Here is a 5,987-nt window from a genome sequence, read left to right on the forward strand (position 1 = left end):
GTGAAGAGAGGGGCAGAGCTGTCAACTGATCACCATCTGGTAGTGAGTTGGATCAAGGGGTGGGAGACTCTGGACAGACCTAGTAAGCCCAAACGGGTTATGTTATCCGGGAGGACTCCGGAAACAGTTGCAGGGTACCGACGGACTCAAAGGGCGGCAGCCGTGGCAGAGGCAAAACAGTGGGTGTGGGAGAAGTTCGGAGAAGCTATGGAGAAGGACTTTCGGTCGGCACCAAGGTGCTTCCGGAAAACCGTCCGGAACCTCAGGAAGGGGAAGCGGGGAACCATCCAAGCTGTGTACAGCAAGGGTGGGACCCTGCTGACTTCGACTGAGAAGGTTATTGGGCGGTGGAAGGAGCACTTTGAGGAACTCCTGAATCCGACTAACACGCACTCTATGGTAGAGGTAGAGCTGGAAGCTGATGGGGGACCATCGTCAATTTCCCTGATAAGGTAGTCAAACAACTCCACAGTGGCAAAGCCGCAGGGGTTGATAAGATCCCTCCAGAAATGCTGAAGGCTTTGGGTGTTGAGGGGCTGTCTTGGTTGACACACCTCGTCAACATTGCGTGGAAGTCTGGGACAGTGCCTAGGGGGTGGCAGACCAGGGTGGTGGTTCCCCTATTCCAGGAGTCGGCAACCTGCGACTCAGGAGCCACATGCAGCTCTTTAACCCCTCTTCAGTGGCTCCCTGAAGCCTTGACAAAAAAAAACATGAAAATAAATAACATTATTTTTGTCTATTTTTTTGTTGCACAGTGGACAATCTTTCAAATGGAACACCTCTTATCTTGGAATTCGAGGTGATATTGTGACACTGAAATACATTTAATTAAATTTTTACATTTCGTCCACTAAAATATGTGTCACATTCTCCTGCGTCTACGGGCGCGGCGCCTTTCCCTGTAGGTGGCTAATCTTGAGTTTCCGACCCCCGGCTAACTCGGTAAGCTAACAATGGATAAAACTAAAAAAAGAGAGTTTAATTCTGCGTGGACAGATACATTTGCATTTACTGCCAACAATGCTGATTTACCTGTCTGCTTGATATGTAGCGAGAAATTAACTAACAACAAAAAATGTAATGTCGAAAGACATTTCAAGAACAGACACATAGCATTTGCCGAAAAGTACCAAGCTGGAGATGTACGAAAAAAAAGCGATTTCTGAACTTCTGCTGAAAGCGGAGCAGAGCAAATATTCTTTCAAGAAATGGATGAAATCTTCAAACTCATCTACTGCTACTAGTTTTGTGGCTGCTCAGGAGATAGTACAGCGTGGAAAGCCGTTCACAGATGGAGAATACATGAAAGAAGCATTCTTAAAAATATCAGAACATCTATTTTTGGACTTCAAAAACAAACAGGAAATTGTTCAGAAAATGTGTCTCTCTGCAAAGACCGTCAAGGACAGGGTCATTAAAATGCCAACAAACATCACCAAACAGCAAATTGAGGACATCAATTCAGCTGAAGCATATTCAATCGCCTGTGATGAGTCAAGTGATGTAAATGATATTGAACAGACAGCGCTGTTGTGCAGGTATGTGAACTCTGATGTGGTGCAGGAAGAAATAATCAGAGGGTCCAGAGAGTGTGTGCCAATTACAGGGGTATCACACTTCTCAGCCTCCCTGATAAGGTCTACTCCAAGGTGCTGGAAAGGAGGGTTCGGCCAATAGTCGAACCTCTGATTGAAGAGGAACAATGCGGATGAGCCCTTACCCCAAGTGAAGGGGTTCAAGTACCTCGGGGTCTTGTTCGCGAGTGAGGGCACGATGGAGCGAGAGATTGGACTCGGACGAAAAGAGAGCTGAGCCAGAAGGCAAAGCTCTCGAAATTTCCGGGCGATCTTCGTTTCTACCCTCACCTATGGTCATGAAGGCTGGGTCATGACCGAAAGAACGAGATCACGGGTACAAGCGGCTATCCCTTAGAGATAGGGTGAGAAGCTCAGTCATCCGTGAGAGACTCGGAGTAGAGCCGCTGCTCCTTTGTGTTGAAAGGAGCCAGTTGAGGTGGTTCGGGCATCTAGTAAGGATGCCACCTGTCCGCCTCCCTAGGGAGGAGTTCCAGGCACATCCAGCTGGGAAGAGACCCCGGGGAAGACCCAGGACTCGGTGGAGAGATTATATCTCCTCACTGGCCTGAGAACGCCTCAGGGTCCCCAGTCTGAGCTGGCGGATGTGGCCCGGAGAAGGGAAATTTGGGGTTCCTTACTGGAGCTGCTGCTCCCAAGACCCGACCCCAGATAAGCAGTAGACGATGGATGGATATTATTATTATATTATGGCATACTATGATAGTCTGTTCTCTCCCGAATATTACCTTTTTTAGATTTTAATGACTATGACCTTTTCTGTGACACCACCCATCAGCACTAAGAAAGTAAGGTTTTTATATACGTAGTCCAACACTTTTGGACATTGTAATTAACATTGTAATGTTCATTGCATGATTTATTTAATATTAGTCTTATTAGAAATACTAATAAAAAATATGTAATGCATGCATAGAGTATGTTGCAACTTAATTCATTCTTAATTCAAAACTCATTTGTTTTATCATTTTCAAGTCATCTTAGAGAAGATTAGAAAAATGCCATGATCTTAGTAGGATGTAGAAACAGGTTCAGATATATCCTCCACACCACTATGGGTGTCACGGGATCTCAAACATTAGCAAAGAATGCTGTCATTGTATAGCGGTTACTCCTGCAGATTTGTCCAATAGGAGCGTCTGATACTGTGCTGGTGGATGAGGCCCTGTGTAACAGAAGAGACACAGCGCTCCTGTACTATGCATCCAGGCGATGCTTCTCTTTTGTCTTTGGAATGTACTGTATATTTGGCATTTTCCATCTATAATAAGTGAAGTGTTGCAAGAATCAAATTGTGTTTTTTTGAGAGATAAAGTAATAGACATACAGTTCTACGCACAGGAACCAGAAAAATATCAGACACATACCAATAAAAGTCCTATTTGTCATTTTATTTACAAGTCAGTTGTACATTAATATATCATAGGGATAATATAATAAATGAACAAAAGGGAACAATGACTGTAAACGACAGTGTAATCGTGAATATATGAAATCAGTGAACACACACACACACACACACACACACACACACACACACACACACACACACACACACACACACACACGTAATGCCGTGGAGCAAGTGAAATTCACTTGTGTGTAATCTAGAAACATGAAGGATTGTTTGTAGGATAGTCTCGAGACTAATGCACTAATGGTCAGAACTTTACCATGTTGTCTTCATCAGTTATTTTGTTCTGTAACTCATTAACCATAAAGCATATAACATTAACTAAAGCATACTAATAATCCCGACAATATAATGGAGCATGTGATTCATCATATGGTTTAAAATAAATATGCTTGGTTTTATTTGTAACAAAATATGTATGAAATATATTTCAACACTTCAACACAACTTCAGTTCCCTTTCTTTGATTCAGTATTCATGTAGAAATACTGCTTATTGCAGATTTAAATAAATTAAGTAGTGTAATTTATATTTCCTCTCAACCTAATAAAACTCACCACTATGTTTACCCCCAAACCAAACTACAAATGATCTCACTATATACGGATTATGATTATGAGGCCCAGTCCTGCACATGTTGAAATCCAGCGGCCCTTCAAAATGGCTGTTGGAATACAAACAAACTAATAAAGCACTTGTCAAGCAGCAGATTATTGCATATTGCTCCTGTGACCGGCAATTTTCTGCTTGCTGCTCTCATCACTTTGTTCACTGAGGTGGCTTCACAGTGTCTTGCTCTAATTACGAATCTGTCTCTGATTGAAGCTGCAGTAAATAAAAGTTAGTGTCCAACTTTCTAGTTATTTATCTGACTTCAATATTGTTACTGTGAGTGAATAACCTGCCTTCACATCATAATAACACAGAGAGCAGCGCCATGGAAAACGTCGATTTGACGTGTTTATTTGTGCTGTGAAACAGATCAGAAATCCTCCAGTGTCTCTTTCATTACTTCTATTTTAAGTCCCCTTAACATTAAAAACACTTATTGCTGACTGCTTACATTAAGGTTTTTCTTATAAAGAAGTAGCGATGCAGATTACATTGGAGCAAATGAAGAATTAGGGAACAACACAACTCAATAATACTTACGGTAACTTCATCTCAGTTGTTCAAGGAATAAAAGGAAAAAAGCTAAAATGAACACGTTAATCTCACTTTGTAATCTTTTGGTTTGTATTCCTATCAAAATCCTGTGTGAAATGTTATGTTTTGATGTGTGAAAAATTATATTTAATGTAAAATGTCCCAATAACACAAAGGATTTGTTTCTCAACCAAATTGTAATTTTATTGACATTGTATTTGGACAATATGACAACTTTGATTATCTTGTCAGCCGTATTCATTTATTTTTGACTTTGAATCTTGCTAGCCTAACGTTAGCTTTCAGCTCATAGCATAGCCAAAGGGTTCCATGAGCTGAGCCAACAATACATGCCAAGTCCTATCTAATGTTGGTTCTATTTGCATGCTGCGTTCACACCAAATCAGGTGATGGAACGAAAATGAAACGCTCCCATTGAGTTTGGGCTGCGGTGGTTGGCGCCGGAAAAAACACAGCGGCATGCAGTGGAAAAGTTGAGGCAGACACTTCCACTTAACCAGTGAAACAGTGAGAGAGTACAGTAAACATCCCTGCCTCTCGCTGCGATGGGACGGAGTCCTAAAACAACTCTGAGACAGGAAGGTAGAGTAAAAAAAGGAAACACAAGTACTTACCCCCAACACCCAGGAGTTTGCGTATATCAGCTGAGTACAAGGATCATACCGTGTAATTTGCAACAAGCTCCAGCACACGGCACAGTCCCTCCGTCTCTTCTTGTCTAGCTGCAGTGACATTGATAAAGTTGCCCTCAAGTGCGTTAAGAAATGCCGAGATCATAAAAACGCTCTAATGGAAAACAATTGTTGTTAAATACAAAAGTCTACTTGTGGTACATTAGTGGGTTAGGTTCACAACGTGACGTTAAACAAATGGTCCGCTTGAGTGACACGTCCATACCGCCCCACGGCCCTGCAGCTAATCACTGCATCACCTGCTTTGGTGAGAATGCAGCCTAAGAAAGGAATGGTTTTGAGTTTCAGAAAACCAGTGTTGTTGGTATAAACAATATTTTTTAATTAACTGTATGAAGCTAATTTGGCGCTCTATTTTGGTGTGCAGCATCACCTCATGGACAGCATCACATTTTATCCACTACACCAGTTTTGTTTTCTTGGTGACTTGCTCTGCGCCCCAGTCAGGGGAGAGGTTGTGCAGAGGGTGTTGCGATGCTAATCAAGTGGCGCTATGCAATCTTGGTGCCAAGAATGAATGAGTCTTACACGGTCCACGGCTCGCCTGCTCAGACAGGTTGACAGCACAGCGCACTTGTGCTCCATAATATTTGGCCACTTTATTTGGTGAAAGCACACGCACCCTTTTCAATTATGTTTTGTTCGTCTTTCCAATTTCATTTTACAATCCTCAACCAGCCAAACATGATACATACATACACACACACACACACACACACACACACACACACACACACGTTTGTATTCCAACCATGACATCAGCCATACAGAATTTAGATTAATAAGTGATTCTCAACTCTCTAATCCACAACAGTTAATCCTGACAATTTGTCCTTTAATGACTCTGTGTACAACCATCTGAAGGCAGCAGGTATCTGTTCCACCTACCATCTCTAACTGGAGGGATGGTGCACACTGTCAAGACACAACCACGCATGTAAACACATGAAGATTCTGTTTGAAAATGTAATTACAATTTTAATTATGAAACCAAAATGAACAAAATCTCTTTCCCTCTTCAATAGCTCAGACTGCCCAAAATGAATTACTTTAACTACTTTTTTCCTGAGTCAGCACAAACAAACACTCTATTATCCTGATAAATGAAATGCTATG

This window comes from Cottoperca gobio, chromosome 6 (assembly GCF_900634415.1).
Source record: "Cottoperca gobio chromosome 6, fCotGob3.1, whole genome shotgun sequence".
NCBI lineage: Eukaryota > Metazoa > Chordata > Actinopteri > Perciformes > Bovichtidae > Cottoperca > Cottoperca gobio.